This window comes from Adiantum capillus-veneris, chromosome 25 (assembly GCF_014529385.1).
Source record: "Adiantum capillus-veneris isolate H3 chromosome 25, ASM1452938v2, whole genome shotgun sequence".
NCBI classification, from domain to species: Eukaryota; Viridiplantae; Streptophyta; class Polypodiopsida; order Polypodiales; family Pteridaceae; genus Adiantum; species Adiantum capillus-veneris.
The window spans coordinates 112,659,456-112,679,011 of NC_140955.1; positions in this window are offsets into that span (position 1 = coordinate 112,659,456).

Consider the following 19,556-nt stretch of genomic DNA (forward strand, 5'->3'; position numbering starts at 1 on the left):
TGAGAAATGGCCTCCACCTACTCCTCCATGATCTTGCTCCAGGATTATCACATACTCAGACTCTGATGTGCAAATCCTAAGTTGGTTGTCTTTACCTCTCTTATAGAGTTGATCTCCTATTAAAGCGTAATCTCTAGCTTCTGTCTCTACAGATTTCTGACGAGCTTTTGACGTTCCTTCTGGGAAAGTTCTATTTGTGAGATATTCAACAATATACTGACTCCATTCTGGAGCGATCATTATCTGATATAATGTCGAATACTCTGCTGGCGGTTTTGATGAACATACAATACATACAGTGACATATTCGTGTACGCTTTCTTTCATTCCTGGCCAATAGACTCCCAATTGTAACAAATTCCTATATGTGTTCCTTCTTGAACAATGAAATGCACATTCCTGAACATGTGCTTCGCGCAGATATATATTATATTCCTCAGGATTGATGCATAGTCGTAAAACATGATCATTTCCCAATTGATACAACCTTTTTGCAACCAATTGAAGATTCTTGGATTGCTGAATAGCAATATGTTTCTGGTTGTATTCTCTTCTATCGAACTCTCCTCCATAGGTTAATAGGTTAACGACATTTTGAGACCACTTCGGTATCATTTCTATGTTGAACAAGTACGCGTCTGGCATGTCGTCATCTACTCCTATAGGGTCTTCTCCATTCGTCAATCGCGAAAGATGATCAGCTCTAAGATGTGTTTTTCCTTTCTTTACTATTACCGTGAAGTCGAATTCCAGTAAGATAATGAACCATCTCACTATTCTCCCGGTATTGCATGGTTTATTCACTAGGTAGAGCAAGGCTTGGTGATCCGTAAAAAACACAAACTTGTTGGCTAGAAGATAATGCCAAAATTTCTTCACAGCATATATCATTCCTAATCCTTCTCGCTCTGTTGTGGTGTAATTCTTCTCTGCATTGTTGAGCTGTCGACTTGCGTAACAGATAGGAAAATCCATGTTTCCTTCTTCTGGCTGAGCCAGAATGCATCCTATTGCACATGGAATATCTTCTCCCAATCTGGTGATTTCAAGACTGGAGCAGTAATGAGTGCCTCTTTCAATTTCTTGAACGATTCCTCACACTCCTCTGTCCATTCAAAGTTCACTATTAGCTTGTAAAGTGGTTGGCCTATTATAGCGTACATGTAAATGAATCGTCTATAATATCTGCAATGTCCCATAAAGCTTTGTACTTGTTTCGCATTGGTTGGTCTAGGCATATCCACTATAACTTTTATCTTCTCTAAATCCGTGGATATTCCGTTTTGTGAGACAATATGTCCCAGAATTCTGCCCTGTCGGACCATAAACACACATTTCTCAGGATTGAGACAAATGCGATATGTCCTACATTTCTCAAATACTTTTCTTAGGCGTTCTAGATGCTCATCTCTCAGAAGAGAATGTACACATAAGTCATCCATGCATATTTCTAGAAACAACCTTAAGTATTCTTTGAAAGCATGTGTCATCAGCCTTTGGAAGGTTGCGGGAGCATTGGTTAGACCAAAAGGCATAACCCGATAAGCATAAATTCCCCACTCCGTTGCAAAAGCTGTTTTATGTTGATCTTCCAGTGCTATGGCTAGCTGGTTATATCCTGAAAAACCATCAAGAAAAGAGTATGCTGTTTTCCCTGATACACGCTCTAGAACATGATCAGTTATCGACAGGGGATAATTGTCCCTAATTGTTGCAGCATTCACTTTCTTTAAGTTGACACACACTCGGAGTTTTCTGTTCTTCTTGGGTACTACCACAATCGGAGATACCCAATCGGTGTGTTCAATCTCGTATATGAATTCAGCTTCCATTAGCTTATCTATCTCTTCTTTGATTCGCTTAGCAAATGTATCATTATATGTGTATGGTCTCTGTCTGCTAGGCTTTGCGTCTTGTTTCAGTGGGATTGTGTGTTGGCATATCGATGGGTCAACTCCCTTTAAGTCCTTATAAGACCATGCAAACACATCCCTATACTCTCTGAGAAGACTCAAAAGTCTCTCTTCCTCGCCTGGAGACAAATCTGTGGCTATGTACACCGGTCTAGGTGTCTCACCTGGAGCTGCTAAATCAAATTTTTTTGCATCCTCCGGTCCGTCATAAGATTCGTTCTCCCTTCTCTCTCGAATAGGTTGGGTTAATACCACCTTCCTATCCTCTATTGTGAATTTCCTATAGTGAGAGGGAACATCCATGTTTTCCTTGATTTTGGCGTTTTCGTCCTCTCCACTCTCAAATTCTGTCGTCCAAACTTCTTTCAGAGTTTTCTTGAGCTCTCTGTACTTGTTTCTACGTTCTAACTTGGACTCCGTGTGTTCTCTGTTGCGCTTGTTCTTTTCTGATTTTTCTGTTTCTGTTTTCGTTCCATTCCTTTGAACTTGATTTCTTGAGCCTCTTTTGTCTTTTCGTAAGCTCTTTTGATCATTGCCTCTCATTCTTCCAGAAATCTCGTCCTTAACACAATCTTCCGCCTTTACTAGCATTAGGAATTGATTTTTTCCTCTTATTCTAGGCATCGGATTGGTTCTAACCCCTTTGTTTTTCTCTTTGCTCTATAGCGTTTCTGGCGTTGTTTAGTTTGGTTCGGAAAATCATAAAATCGGACATCCGTTATAGTTTCTTCGTTTCCGCTTGAATTGTCCGTTGACTCGTTGTCTGCTTCATTTCCCCACTCAGGATGATCGGGAATGTCGTGAAACACCTCCTCTTCATCTTCCTTTTCCAGTGTATCGTTCTTTTCAGTTTCCTTTTCGAGTACAGTTCTCAACATGAAGTACGGAACCACGTCGTACCCGTCCTTGTCGCAAAATTTCGTTGTGGGACCATCCGGAATTGCACAAACATCTAGGGTTGCTAGAATGTGTGTCCATTCTAATGGTTCAAGTGTGTCCTCTGGAAAGGGTTCTCCTATATAAGTTTCGTCTGCGATAGCCCTTTCTAAAACATAATCTTCTCGCCTCAGACTTCCACATTTCGAGGCTCCACACATCCATAACTCCTTGGGCTTACCTAACCAGGCCGGAAATTCGGATCCCGCCAAAGTAGCTGAATCAAACTCCTCTACCGGTGTTCGGTTCACATCTTTGTAGCTATGGTCTTTCAGGTTCACACGTGTAGTGGTTTCCATATTTCTCAGGTATATGTGATCGTAGCCCCAATCTTGGACCATTTTCAACTGTCTCATGAATGGTCTTCCCAGTATGATATCATAGTTATTCTCCTTGCCAAAATCGACAATAGCAAAAGTATGTTCGTATTCAATGCCGCAAGAAGTCACTACGACTTTCTCTAATAACCCCATAGGTTTCTCCATGTGTCCATCTGCTAATTGGAGTTTCAACCTAGTCTTCCTTATTGCTGGTTTCCCCCATTTTTTCCAGATTTCTTTTGTAGCAATGGCTACCCCAGCTCCGCTGTCTAGTATTGCCATTGTGTTCACTCCTTGGAATTCAACTGGTAAGGTTGTATTCCCCTCTTCACCTTCACAATACTCTCCGACCTTGTTTAAGGGTACAGGCTTAGCGTTCTTTTGTGGTTTGCTCAGCTCTTGTATTCCCTCTTGCAGTCTCAATGTTGGGTCTTTTATCCCAAATTTCTCCAAGCATTTTCCTACAGTGGTCCACATATGTGGTCTTAACCTCAAAAGCTCAGCTAGAGAGATAGTGCATGTCACTGGTGTTGACAAGATCTCTATCAATCCTTGCGAGTCCATGACTTTTTCTGATGAGATTCTTCGTGAGGGAAGTGCTCTAGTCTCGGATTTTGCTTCATAGTCTCCTAAGTATGAAGGTAAGGTATTCAATGAATGAGGTTTGCTCTCCATTGTTCTAACAGAGCCCCCATCTCCCCAGTAAGATTGCAGATCCAAGTCCACTTGAGATCCTGCCTCAAATTCCACTATGGGAGGATTCCTGATGTCCTTTTCCCAATTTGTCTGATTAGCTTGGCAACTTAGCTCGTTTGCAAAGTTTGCCTCTCTCACTTGTTTCCAAAATTCATTGTAATCCTCATCTCTTCCGTAAGACCTCTGTATGACTGGATGAAAACTCTCTATCTCCTGATCGGTTGTGTTCAATACTATGCGGTCATCCTTGTGTGTATTTTCAGGCTTTTGTGCACTGGGAGTCTTTTCAGCTACCCGTGAAACGATAGTCTCTTGCTGAATTGGGTTTTCCGTTCCACAATTCATTGTTTCTCTTGGTGGTTCTAATAAGGCTTGTGCAGTCTCGATCATTCTCTGGCACATTTCAAGTCTCTGCTTTTCCAATTCCGCGTTTGGGTATGTCATCCATCTCTGTTCTTGTGTTTGGTTGTTCTTTAACCTAGCTTCGTAAGCTCTCATCAGTGCGTCCAATGGTTCGTGTACTTTGTCGACTAGCACTGATCCCCCTGAGCTTAAGCTCGTTGTTTCTTTGATACTCTTTTGTTTCGTTCTTTCCGGGCTCATCTCTCGTTTCCCGTTTTGACTCTCAAGTTTTTCTAATCTATCTTTAGTTCACTTTAGTTCCTCAGCTAGAATAGAGTCTTCACGTTCTTTTCTCAACTTCATGCGTGCTTTTCTAGCTTTCCATGTGTTTCTCTGACTCCGCGGTCCTTGACTAACCACTTCAGTCGCTAACCACTTCAGTCGCTAACTTTCCATTCTCAGGTTCTCTAGTGGTTTTCTTAGCTTGAGCTCTAGTAACAACTTGCGTTGGTATCAAAGTTTCATTTTCAGACCCACTGCTGGTAGGAATAGTTTCTAGCATATTCAATGTCGTCTTTTGCACTTTGTTTGGATTCTTTGAACAATCCTCAATGAAGTGAGTAACCCCACACTCAGTGCAATAAGCGTTAATTCTAATGATTTCCGTATGTGGACAAACATTCATCAGATGGTCACCTCCACACTTGTAACAGGGTCCTAGTGCTGGTCTTGGTCCCATTTGATTCGTCCTTTGTGGATAGGATGGTCTTTGTCCTGTTAACCCTCCATGAGCTATGAACATCAATGTTCTTGTGTCCAAATTGTATCTCTCTTCATCAGAAGCACTTATAACTGTTGGTATTCCAACATTCCCAATCATGCCCCATGGTTCTGGTTGTTTGGGTTCTTCTGGTGGGTAATACACAGTTGGAGACATGTGTGCACCAGATTCTTCATAATAGGCTTGAACAGGCACTAAGGCTTGTTCTTCCTGATTCTCTAAGGTTGGTGCATATCTAATGCCTACTGGTCTTGCTCCTGGTAAAGGTGGTTGTTGTCCCAATACCGGTTGCGGTCTTTCTATCCCCATAGGTCCTGGTACATTTCCCGTTGGGTATCGAGGTACTGGATGTACTTGAGGTGGTGCTAATTGAGCAGGAGGTGCATACTGACGCTCCCTTGCATACCCTTTGTTGTAATAGCACTCCTCTGTTGGATGGTTTGTCCATTTTTGTTCAATAGCACACCATTTCAGTGGTTTTGGCAATGGTTTTTGGTATGGTGCCATCCTTTTTAGAGCCTCTTCTATCATTTGCTCTACATTTGGCATGGTTGTTGTTTGAACATTCTTTTTAGTGGTAGTCTCGCTCAATACGGAGGAAGAGCTACTGGATACAAATTCTGTATCCGCTGACACCTCTCCATAAACCGTACAGTTATCCACTAAGTACAATGCTTCTCTCGTTACTTGCTCGAAACTTGTACAAGCTTTCAAGTGCAAGTCCTTCTTGAGAGTGTCGTTTCTCAGTCCCTCAATAAAGAGAACAGATAGTCTGTCATCTTGTGGTCATTCACGTACTGGACATCTCTCAATGTATTGTTTGAAGCGAAGTGAAGCTTCCTTCACTTTTTCGTGTTCTCTCTGTTTAAAAGCATATATTTGTGAGACCGTATTGTGCTTAATCCCTCGTTTTGAGAATTCCTCAGCAAACTCTCTTAGCAAATGGTCAATGTCATGGAATCCCCCTATGTTCAGTGGTTGAAACCATGTCAATGCCGTACCTTCTAGAGTAAGACCAAATCCCTCGTATTGTGTATGGAAATCTGTTATCTGCTCAGCTCTTAAGACTTGCTTAAAGAGTGACACATGTGCATACGGATCTCCTGAACCACCATACTTCTTTGGCATACACTTGGCTACTTGAGATGGTCTCATACGTCTATGGTCTGCTACCAATCTCATTGCTCCTGTGTCCCGGCTAAAGCTTTCTCTAGCATCATGGACTTCATGGGTTACCCTTGTCGGTTCCCCTGCCCTGAATCTACTACTAGGAGGTAAATGTGATGGTTCCGCTTCGAACCTTGGACCTGGAGTGGTATATGTGGGGATTGGAACTGCACTACCTCGATTCGTATCCATTGACTCTCTGGAATGTAATGATCCTATTGGTCCGGGCTTCGAGTACTGAGGTTGACTGAAAGAGTAAGCAACCTGAGTTCTTTGTCCTCCTGTTGTCATTGGGTTTTGCACTCCATTTGTTGGTGCTGGTCTTTGTGATCTAGAAGTAACATAATACTGATGTAGTGGTCCCCCAAAGTATGTATATCCTTCTAATTCTTTCTTGCCCATTGTTGAGTATTGTCTCCCATACTTGTCGTAAGCGGCAATTTTCACTTCCGATCCCTCTGTGTAGGTAAAGACATAAAGTCTTTTTTGGTCTGTCAACTCTCCAGTGTAGGGTTCTTCACATCTATAATAGAGATCTTGCTCCCCATTATTATATTTGTATAGCCCCACATAGATGTTATCAGTGTTGATCCTTGTAGTTTCATTCTCTCTTCTTAACCTCGCATCAGGTAAGTTCATTATTGGTGCTTTCTCCTCAAGTTCTTCATCTACTTTGGCTTTGGTGCCCATCAATCCCCACTTGTCCACAATGTTAGGGTTTAGGACTACCAAGTACGTGGTACCCTCGTCATCTAGATATCTATCTCCACTATAGCTCACAGGCACTAAGTCCTTGAACTCACTAGGTCTCTCTTCTATCTTTACACAATAGCGGTCCATTCCATCTTTGTAGATCTTGGCCCCTTGCTCATTTTCGTATTGGTATTTGATGAACAATAGCTTCATTGTGGCGGAAGGGTTTGATGATCCTGCCGCCATATTTTCTCTGTTGTTCAGGTTCAAGTGTTCCAAGTGTGCGGTGAAAATCTCGTAAGATCTCTCCGAAGAAGTATCAGAAACACTTCCTTCAAAGATCGGCTCTAATGGTTGCACCCAACTTTGGTTTACACTTCCCTCGGTTGATATGACACTTGCTTGTTCCCCTTGTTTTGGTTGGTTATTCTGGAGATTCCTGCCCGATCTCAAATTCATCAATTCCCCTAAAGGACTTTAACTTCTCCGTCTCGGCAATTTGTTTTCCCAAGTTTTTGTGGTAAGAATTGATCCAAATTGATTGATACTTGGTCGATTGTTTAATCTTGTCAGTTGGACAACTTCTGTTTCATCAAGTGAGAATTTTGTTGCAGTTATGCTGAAAAAGACATTATACGCGTATGATTTCTTTTTTCACAGATTTGGACTATTTTGGTTATGCTCACTCTCAGTAGCCCCCTTATGCTCTGTCCACTCACAAAATTCAGTTTGAACTCTGTTTGAGCAAGTTATGGCTAATTTAGGCTTTTCTTGGCAATTTTCTGCTTTTGACTTGTTTTGGGTCAATTGTGATCCAAATGGGATGAAACTTGAAATATAACCTCTAGACAGCTATTACAATGGATCTGTGTTGGCAAAGTATCAAAATATGTCCAAAATTAGGTCAAAGACATCATACGCGTATGATGTCTTTTTCCTCAATTTGGGTCAAAACTGGATATTTATGCTTTCTACAATGTTTTTAACAATCTTGTCAGGTCAGATATCAAAATTAAGCAGTGGATGTGCTAAAAGACATTATACGCGTATGATGTCTTTTGTCTCAGATTTTGACTATTTTTGGTTTTAAGCCTTCTCCAATGTTTATAATTGAGTTTCAAGTGTTTTTGTCAGGTTTGAATGTAAAAACAAGATCTGAATCCAAAATTTCATATTCTTTGCGTTTCTTGGACTCCGACTTGTCTTTTTGGGTTTCTTTGAGTGTTAATGCTCTTGTTTTAAGTTGAAATTAGGGTATAACTCCCCTTTTGAACACTCTGGTAAAGTCAAAATTTCTGCTTTGGTCTCTGTTTGGTCATTTAGACATCATACGCGTATGATGTCTAAAGTTGCAGATTTCCAATTTTTTGGCACAGAATCCTTCCTAAAGCTTTCTCAAGTGCTCAGCAACTCCCAGATACACAGAAAATTTCTCTGACTTTTGTTTATTGCAAGTTTCACTACTAACTCGACGGTTTAGTGATCTAACATGCAATCATCCATATCAAGCAAATACTCCAATGATTACTAGCTCTAGATCAGGATCAAATGAAGTCCTACCTAAGCTATTCCTAATCATAAAATGGGTTTGGTAATTGTGATTTTAAAGAGATTCACTGCCACTCACGGACTAGCAAATTCTTCTTCTATCAACAACTACTCAACACCAACAAAACAACAAACAAATCTAAGCTAATCTAAAAATACTGTCAACACGGAAGACCCAGGAATACCCCACTTCCTAGTATCTCTCGAGATCTTCAGAGTCCACCACTCCTAGATCTTTTCTAACTAAAGTATACAAAGTATTTCATACGACTCACCTCGTAGGATTAGTCTAAGGTCACCTACTTAGGGCTCTCGTCCCCGGCAGCGGCGCAAAATGTTAAGGCGGTTACGCCGCTAGCGGAAGCTAAATAGCGAGAACTCAACCAACAACAGAATTTGTCAGACGAGGACGGAGCTTGACCCGCAGGCACATGGAAACAACTAGGTGGGTGTCAAATCACCTACTTAGGGCTCTCGTCCCTGGCAGCGGCGCCAAATGTTAAGGCGGTTACGCCGCTAGCGGAAGCTAAATAGCGAGAACTCAACCAACAACAGAATTTTTCAGACGAGGACGGAGCTTGACCCGCAGGCGCATGGAAACAACTAGGTGGGTGTCAAATCACCTACTCGACCTTCTAATGACAATCACTACTAAGGAGATCAAATCTAAGTTCTAAAATACGCAAGTGACTGAAATCCTTACTACGAACGAATGCTATACGAAACAGGATCTGGAATCATTGAATCGATCTCAAACTCAAGGGGAAGTCTATACACTAGGTAAGAACAACACCCTAAAGACTTCAACTGCAAAATCAACCTATAACCACTCCGTGCGGCAAACGCGTATGAAGACAAGCCAAAAATAACAGGTGACCGAAACTTGACCCCGATGGTACCAATGTGTAGCTCTACTCGTTGTGGTTCTATAGATATGCTGCACGCTCCATTCCAACACACGAGTTGGAAGAAAACTCACACCGAAGCTCGTGGGAACTTACCACACATAGAAGCCGATAGCGCGCACTCTTGGTATCTGTGCGTAGCTCTCGCCGTTGCTAGCACAATGGCGGTGTCGCTTCTCCAATGGTGGCTCCGTAGCTCGCGTAGCAAGTAGATAAGACTCTCTCTCTCTCTCTCTCTCTCTCTCTCTCTCTCTCTCTCTCTCTCTCTCTCTCTCTCTCTCTCTCTCTCTCTCTCTCTCAGACACAGTCACGGCGCTTCCAAAAACTCACTTTGATTAAATAAAAAACTCTCCTTTTAGGTTACAAAACTTTGGCTTATATACCTCAGCCTTGGAGGTGAGAACATCTCTAACTAATTACATCAGCAAGTGAAATTACTTCGGAATTACAAGCTGGAAACTCAATTGAGTCCCGTTACTTAATGAATGGCTCCAATCAAAATCATTGTCGAAAAGACATTTATTACAATCAATGGTTACAAAAATGATGAGTGTGAGCAAAAATGTGGGTGTGATCCTCTGCTGGCTCAACAGCAACACCATTTTGTTGAGGTGTATAAGGCATTGTACATTGGTGTTTTATCATGCGACTAGCCAGAAATGCATTAAATTCATGAGACATATACTCCCCCCCTCGATCGGAACGGAGGGTGCCCATAGTACATTTCGAGACATTTTCAGCCATAGCCAGAAATTGTTTGAAGCACATAAAAACTTTGGACTTCGTTTTAAGCGAAAATACCCATGCATGCATGGATTAATCATCAATGAAAGTCACGAAGTAAAGGTAATTGCCTAAGTATGGAGTTTGCATGGGCCCACAACATCACTATGCACAAGCTGCAACCTGCATGTGACCCTAACTGAACCATCCTTTGGAAACTTCGAACGTTGCATCTTACCGAAAATACAGCCTTCACAAACATGTTTGACACGTGCTTCAAGAGGCGGCAAAGAAGCAACCATATCAGATTTTTGCAAACGCAGCAAACTAGCAAAATTCAGATGACCAAAATGTGCATGCCAAAGTTTTGCATCTGAAATAGCCCTTGAATTTGCAAATGCATTTATGAAATTTTGTCCACACTTCTCATACAAAGTGAGCTTATATGTTATAAAATCTAATATCTAACTAACCGAAATGATTTTCTCATATTAAACTGATCATTTAATGTGGGAGTATAAATGGGAACAAGAGTTAGAATAGAGACATGTGCTTCTAGACCTATCTCAGCAGGGGACCAAAAGGAGAGATGGTTGCATTTCAATAGGGGTCCAAAAGGAGACGGTCTACCAAAGAGCAATGTGCAATAAGTGCTTCTAGAATTATCTCAACAAGGGACCAAGAGGAGAGATGATAACATCTCAATGCAGGTCCAAAAGGAGGTAATCTATCAAAGAACAACGTGCATCTAATGGAGCTTAAAATTTCTTAGGGTTAGCTTCATTAAAGACCTCCAATAGTAAGTGTTAAAAGTCCTTTGACCTTAGGCAAGCTAGGGTTGAGCTTGAGGTGGGAACCCGACCTAAGCTTGAGGTGCTTGTCGTGCTTGATGACTAAAGTACTTGAGGTGCTTGTCGTGCTTGATGACTAAGGTACTTGAGGTGCTTGTCATACTTAATGAGGAAGGTTCTTGAGAAGCTTCACATGCATGGGATAAGGTGCTAGAGTCAAAAAGAGACCCTACAAACTTAATGAGTAAGGTGCTTGAGAAGCTTCCAATGCATGGGGGGTAAGGTGCTTGAGTCAAAAATAGATCCTACAAAGGAGTGGGAAAGTCCCAAAGTTAGGGGAATCTTTAAATTAACCTCCCACTCACCCAAAGGGCACCCCTTTTCTCAAGGGCACATGGGACCCATGTCTCTCCCTATACTTAGCCACATGGTGTGCTTGAATGCTATTGGTTGGGCTAAAGAGGGGTCCAATGAGCTTCTAGTTCCATCCAACAAATATCTAGATATTTTCAAGCTCTCTTTCTCTAAGGGGTAAGGAGGACACTTGTCCAAACACTACCCATGTACTTGAATGCATGCTGCATGTGATTGGCTAGGGGGAAAGGGGTCCAATGAGCTTGAAGCATGTGAAAAGGCTAGAACTCACCCCAAAAAAGCAAGGGGGGTGTTGGGGGGGTACACACACACACACACACACACACACACACACTCATTTTGTGGATTCATTCTCACTTGGTGAAAGTAGAGGAACTCCACCTCCTTCTCCAAGCTTGTGAGAAGTGAGAGCCCACACCAACACTCTTGGGTATGGAATGCACATCCAACCAAGATCCATGATTCAATGCTTAAGTTTGCCATCTTCTCCATCTTCATTACTATGCTATTATGTATGCTAGCAAAAAGAGTGATGATAAGTGAGGAACTATTTCTTTCTCCTGTGGAATGTTTCTTCTTCCTCTTCCCTATCCTCATTCCCCGCTAGCTCTCTCCGCCTTCGAAGGTGTTTGAGGCCTTGGGATTGAGGCTTGGGATAGTTAATGCTTTCTACAAAGTTTATGTTATTCTTGTGATGCATGAAGCTTCCCATCTTCATTGCATCACCAAGGTCACAAGGAACACAAAGATTGTATTGTACCAAGTCTCTCTTGATGGGAGAAACTATAATACAAATGCCTATTGGAGGGGGGACACCAGAGTTTAGATACTTTTGCAAGAGAGAGAAAGGGGTTTTCTTGGAGGAGGAGCTCAATGGCAGTTTACAAGGGGTGTAGGGGGAAGGGAGGATTCCCGGTGAGGAGGGTTTAGGTTTTTTGAAGGGTTGATGCAAACCTTCTTCATGACAGGCTCTAGCAAAAGGGAGAGTTTTCTTATTGTGGATTACACGATGGGAGTTTTTAGGGTTAGGAGTCCTCTTAGGTGGAGGTGAGAGAAGATTCTTCATTTGTGTGGTCACTTCATGATGCACCAATTCTCCAACCGTTTCTTCTTTGGGAAAAGACTCCGCTTCCTCCAAAATGGTAGCTTGAGCCCTCTTCCTTGCATTATGCGCCGCCGTGTTTATTGAAGAGGCCAAATGCGTTTGGAGGATAGCATTTTGAAGTTGAGCATCAAACTCATGAAGTGAAGAAAGTTTCCAAGTGTGGTGTTGATTGGCCCAAGCCGAGGGTTGGACTCTTGGAAAGGAGATGGAAGCAAGTTTCTTGGTGAGGTCAAGAAGCCTCTCTTCAACTATGTCACGGTATGAGTCAAAGTTTTTTTGAAGGTTGGTGACGAGAATACCTTGGGCGTGAATGTAGGCTTGGGTGCAATCCAATTGGAATTGGATGTTGAGTGCTTCTATCTTGGCACTAAAAAGTGCTTGTGCTTGAAAGTCCTCTAGGGAGAGGCGGGGAGGCTTCATACAAAGGCTAAGGGGGGCTTTTTGGTTGGCTAGAAGATTTTGCAAATGAGAGAGGTGCGAAGTGGCTTTATGGAGTTTAAGGTTCAAGGTTTTGAACTCCGTTAAAGAAAGGGCAACAATCTTGCCAAATTCTAAGGGTTTGTTGATGGCGGGAAGAATGGGAAGGGTATCCATAAGAGGGTTTATGGCTAGGGATGGGGTAAAAGCGAAGGAGGAGGAGTTAGCCGCGATGGAGCCGAAGGTGGTCGGGAAAGTGAGGGGGGGGCTTGAGAGAATACCGCTTTGGCCTGATTTGGAGAAGGCATTTTTTCGTGATACAAAAGCCGCATTAGCGGAGCCAAAAGCATTGGATGAGGGGAGGGAGAGTTGATCAAGGTCTTTGGGGGGTAGGTTGGCCGTGAGGCCCCGTATCTCCTCCGGGCCAAAAAGCGACTTCTTGGAAGAGGTTAGGGTAGAGAAAGCGGACAAGCCGGGGGCGTGTTGTCCCCAAGCGGACGGGTTGACGAGGGCGGCCGCCGAGGTAAATCCCGGGAGAGAAACGGCTCCATTGGGAGGGCACACGGAAGCACGGGTGTAAGCAGGAAAAAGCGTCGAAGAAGAGGTAGTAGCGATGGCGGATTGTAAGAAGAGGGCATTCAGCCCGCTTCCGGCGAGTAGAGGACCGACCGAAGGGGTGGTGAGGGTAGCTTCATTAGCCATCGCATGCTTGGAGGGATCGTTGGGAGAAGCCGAGGCCCCGGAATTCTCCATAATCGAGGGCTGGAAGGAACTAGCCGCCTGTGTTGCGAACAGTTTGGGTGTAACAGAGCCGTCGAAAAGTCGGGGTGTTTCAAAGATGCTGCAGCCGCCGGCTAGAGAGGGTGGTCGTTAGCTCGACTAGGTGCGATGGCTGAGGCAGTTGCCAGCTCGACACGCTGGCTGTCGTGGCTGCGAGCAAGGTGGATGTTGTGGTTGCCCAGAGAATGCAACAAGTGCCTCGCCAAACCTCCGAATGTCGAAGCTGTGTGGTCACGCTATTTTTGGAGACTCCTATCATATTTCCCTTCTTCCTCCCTATTCCATCACTTTTTGGACTATATCTATGATTGATTGCTACTACCATTGGTTTCTATCCATGTTAAGAGCCCTCTCACTTGTTGCATTTGGTGTAGAGTCTAGACACCTAGGAGACCTTGCTCCATTGAGACAACTTCCAAACTTCCCCTATCCTCCCATCGACTTTGATGCTTCCTCAAGCATGGCATTTAGATCTCATTTCACCCTTTTGCATCTAATTTTTGGGATATCATTGGATTTTATTTATCCTTGCAAACATGTTGACTCTCATCAATGGGATGCCAATCTTCCATTCATCGGAGAAGTTGAATGGTTCCAACTTTATTTTTTAAGAGATGAAGATCATGGTGGTTGTTATGGAAAATAATTTGTGGCATTGTCTTACTCACAAGGCCAAGGCCACATATCCTATTGTTTCATCATCTATTGGAGCACTTCAACTCCTGCTTCATTGACTATTGCTTCAGGATAGACAACTTGTTGTGGTTCGTGCCTATAATGAGACTAACTACAAGGTATTCTCCTGAGCTCTTTGATTTCACTTTTGACATCTTTTAAATTAGGACATGTGGTTTGGGAGTACCTTTGCCACTCATATGATGAGCATACCCCCAAACAAATCCTTGCTTTTGAGAAGATTTTGTTGAACCTTTAGTCTTTGCAGCTATCTTCAATTTAATCTCTTACTGCTTGCATACAGTAGCTTCAAAATGAGCTTGCCATGTATGGCAAGCGGGATAGCAAGATGATCAATTATGAGGATATGTCTACTAGAATTTTGGCCAACCTTCCCTTGCAATATGATGTTTTTAGTAGTCCCTTGTTTCCTTTGCTCATGCTACCACTTGGGAGAATCTTTTATTTGCTTTACAATAGATTTTTGAGCATTTTCAGAAAGAGATTCCTTTGAAATTGTGGTGGGTGGCATTGCTTGCATCTACTTGTGGAGTTTGAGCTACTCAACAAGGACATCTTGGCACTACTACCCAGCAAAATCGAACTAATGTGACCTCAATTTGTGGAAGACATGGGCATAGAGTACCATCAAAGATTGCATGATAATCATAGAGATGAGATGCTAATGGTTCAACAAGAACCAAGACAATTTCTACCCCATCTACTCCAAATTCCTCGATCGATATATCAGCCACTGGGATTTCCCTTTAGCCTAGTTTTCCCTTTATCATCCTCCTATCCCAATTTCTCTTAACTTGGACTATTTCTAGTTTTTTCTTGATTTTGGTTTCCTTTCTTCTTTGGCCAAAGTGCTTTGCACAGGGGGTGTCACTTCTTTGCCTCTCTCAACCTACTTCATCCTTAGTTGATGGGCTATGATACACTCATCGTTTTCACTTTCATTTTATCTTCTTTTGTGAATTGTTCCAATTTTTTGTCCATTATTTTTTACTTCCATGTGCGACTTGGTCATTGCAATCTCCACTATGGCCATCATCACTTGGCGGTTGATGGTTTATCGTTTCTAGTTTGGTGCTCATTTTGGTTCTCTCAATTTGTGTTACCATATAGTGGTGGTGAGTGTGGACACACTTCGAAAAACCATGGAACTTTTTTCCCTCCTTAGGAGGGTTTTTTCCATGTCTTGTATATACGCACATCACTCAATCGCAAGATTTATCTTTGTATTGGCACACTCAGTAATACTACTTTTTGTGTTGTGTGCTCTAGGTCTTCTCCTTCATTTCTTCCATCTTTGCATGCATTCCTGCAACTTTATTTCCAAACAATGTATCAAAGCTGGCTTCAACATCCAAGGTAACATTGACATCACACTTTTGACTCACGTTCACCAATTGAGATGAATTTTGGTGAGTGTTCGTAGGATGATGTAACATTTGAGATAAACCTTTAACTTGTGGCTATTACAATTTTGATCCCTGCTCATTTTGACCTCCGTTTCCACTACTGGCCATACTACATAGGAAATTTGTCCTTTTGTGAAGGTTTTTTCACGTTGCATTTTTTTGCAAAACAAGCATTTTGTAATCTACTATGTGTTTTTCTATATAGAAGAGGTTGGTTTTAAGAATTTTTTCTCCTATGCAAGTAACTTTTGCATCAGGTGCAATCACCAGTCATGGCTGACAACAATGCTGCTTTTTGCATACTCTCTCCAAAGGACAAATTGGATGGGGATAACTACCCACGTTGGACATACATGATGCAACATGTCCTTGTGATACAGGGTTTTGGGAACAATGTTATGATGTAAGACCACGTTTTATGGATACAGGTTCTATGGATGATGGCGCAAATTCTAGCAGTTTTGTTTCTTTTTCCTAATGCTAAGCAAGCATGCTCATGTGTTGATTGGAATTTTTTTTAATCCTTCCAAAATTTACACAATTTTTCAGCATGGATAATAAAGTAGACATAGCATAGATTAGCTTCTATGTATGTGAGTTCAAATGTGGCAGAAATTGCTTAGCTATGTAAAGAGTGAGAGTCCAAGGTTATGCAGGAGGAGGATGATCTAAATCTATTTCTTATGAGGACTGAATATCTCAATGGATATTTAATTTCCATTGGTGAGATTGTATCTAACAAAATAAGAATGCCAATATTTCCACTTCCAATGATTTTATATATATTAAGCCATCCCCCGCAATTGTTACTTCTTCAAATACCAATAGGTCTGAGAAGTCAATTGATAAAGGCAAAAACAAGCAAAAATGTGATTATTGTAAGGCAAATGATCATCTCAACAAGCAATGCCCTTAGCTTAAGGATGAAGAGGCTCAAAAGAAAGAGGTAAATGAAACCATTATAGATACTTTTTTAAATGCAAATTTAATTAATGTAGTGCAAGCTACAAAATGGGCTTTTTTGTGTGCAATTTCATTATCACCCATTTGTTCATGATGCATTTGTTACAAAATCTACAGATCATGCGTGGCACTTTGACGATGAGTTGTTCACTTATCTTGAGACTATCTCTACCAAGAATACTTGGTGATACTATTGTCGATGCCTTTGTTTTGTGGGTTGCATAAGCTCAATACTTACAAGACTTTTGTGGAAGATTTAGGATGTGTAGTTCTCTATTTGAAGGTTAATTCATGTGCAAAATTTTGGCATGCATGTTTTGATCATTTGAAGTTGCTAGTTTTTTGTGTTTGCAAAAATATGATATAGTTCTTGAGGCACCATTGAAACATGTATGTGGAGGCTGTATTTTGGGGAAAATGCAGTGTTCTAAGTTTCCAAAGGGTGATTATATGCAAGCTACTCATAAATTGCAGCTTGTTCATAGTGACGCTTGTGTTCCAATGCATATTATTTTTGGGAATCATTTGTACTTCGTGAATTTGATTGATGCTCTCCAAGCATGCATGGGAGTATTCGCTCAAGACAAAGTCTGAAGTGTTAATGTTCTTCAAGAAAAATTTTCCTATGGATGATAATGTATCTGGTTGTACTATGGGTGCCTCCATTTTGATAAAGAATTTAATCCATTTCAAGTGATTTGTGAGATAAAACACCAAAGTACAAAATTTTATACCCTTCAAGAAAATGTTGTTACTAAGAGGAAAAACAAGTCGCTTATGTTACCATATTATAGTAGTGATATGTGAACACACTTAGCACCGTTTTTGACGCACTTTTTTCCCTCTTTAGGAGGTTCTTTTACTTAACTTGTATATATTCCTATCACTCTCTAGAAAAATTCTTATCTTTGCATTGGCACACTCAATAGTACTACTCCCTATGCTCTATGATTTTGAGCTTCTCCTTCACCTTCCCCATGTTTACATGCATTCATGTAGCCATATTTCCAAAAATGAGCGCCAAAGCAAGCTTTGACATCCAAGGTAGCATTGCTTGCAACCCTCCCTCTCATGTTCTCCATTTGATGTGATTCTTGGTAAGATTTTTCAGGGTGGCATGACCTCATTTCGACCTCCATTTCCACTATTCACGGTACTCCTTTTGTTTAAAAAATCACTTTATATACTCTTGTGGATTGTGCTAAATACCATATGTTATTTTTGTTCTATTTTTCTTCAATACAAGAAGTTTTCAGATCAAGCACAATCACTAGATAATACCAATGATGTTTTTTGCATGTTGTCTCTCGAGGACAAACTGGATGTGGACAAGTACCCACTATTAGTATACATGATGCAACACATCCTTATTATAAAGTGTGTATGGAACATTATGCAAGGTTATGATGTAAGACCCACTTCTAAGGATACAAGTTATGTGGATGATGGTGAAGGTTTGTTTGACCATGTGTGTTGGGATGCTAAGGATATGTAGGCTTCTACATTGTTTGTGATTTTTATTGAAGTTTTGATTACTTCCACATTCACTTCACATGAAAATCAAAACAGGCATGGGATAGTTAGCTTCTTTGTATGTGGGTACAAATCTGGCAAAAGTTTCTTGCCTCCATATGGAGCTAGAGTCCAAGGCTATATGCATGAGGAGAATTATATGAATGTGTTTCTTGTGAGGAATAAATATCTCAATGTATAGACAATTTCCATTGGTGATATCATACTTGGGAATCGTCTTGTGTAGACTCTTCTTGATTCTTTGTCAAATTCCACTAAGAATTTTGACTCCACCATCAAGCATGTGATAGAGAGTAAACCTAATGGTGTGAAGTTTGATGTTCTTGTCTCAATATTGCGGCAAGAGGCCGAGTCTAGGAAAGGAAAGGATAAGCACCATGCTATTGAGTAGTAATTTGTGGTCGCATTGCGAAAAGAGAGAGAATGTTGTTGTTGCCACTTCCAATGATTCTATAGGTAGCATGCCTACCACCATATCTCGCACTTCTTCAAGCATGAATAGGCCTAAGAAGTCTAATAATATAGGAAAGACGAAGTTAAATTGTATTGGCAAGAAGGAACATGATCATTTCATCAAGCAATTCCCTAAGCTTAAGGTTAAAGAGGATCAAAACAAAGACGTAAAATACAGCCATTGCAGATGCTTCTTTCAATACAAATTTGGCTAATGTTGTGCATGATACAGAATGGACTTTTATTGTGCAAGGTCATTATAAACGATCTACTCATGACACTCATGTATTATAGAATCTTTGGATCACTTGTGGTACTTTGATAGTGATGCAAATAAGTACATTACCTCTCATCATGATTTCTTCACTTCTCTTGACACTATCCCGCCTAACAAGAATACCATCACATGTGCCAACAATTACTCTTATCTAGTTCATTAAATCAAGAAGATTGTTTTTATTGTCGTAGGTGGCATCTCTTTCAACCTTTTGGATGCTTTGTATGTAGTTGGGATCAAGAAGAGCCTTTTGTTTGTATTTGCATTTGCAGGGATGGTTGTGCACCTCGAAGAGGGGTGGAGTGCTCACCCATGTGATGGTTTATGGTTTATGGTTTGTCTTTTGGCCATAGCCAAAGTGTAATGATATGTTATGTGAGAGCCATGCATACGGTTTTTATGGGTAGAGGCCCAACATGGTTGATTGTCTTGGAAGAAACTTTTTGATGCATATATGGTTGTACAAAGAGACTCATATTTATGTTGATATGTAACTTCATTGTATAACCACATAATGACCCACACTGAACCATAATAAAGGGGATGGATCAGCTCTGTCGTATTCATGTAGGAGGGGTTGGCTAAGCTAGGCTTTTTTACATCGACCTACACTATTGAGTTGATCAAAAAGAGCTATGTCAAGTCCATACAACTCAATTAATGCTTGGGGGATTTGAGTAGGTACCTAGTGTGATCACCAAAGAAGAGGCATGGTGTCTAAACTTGTTCATTTGGT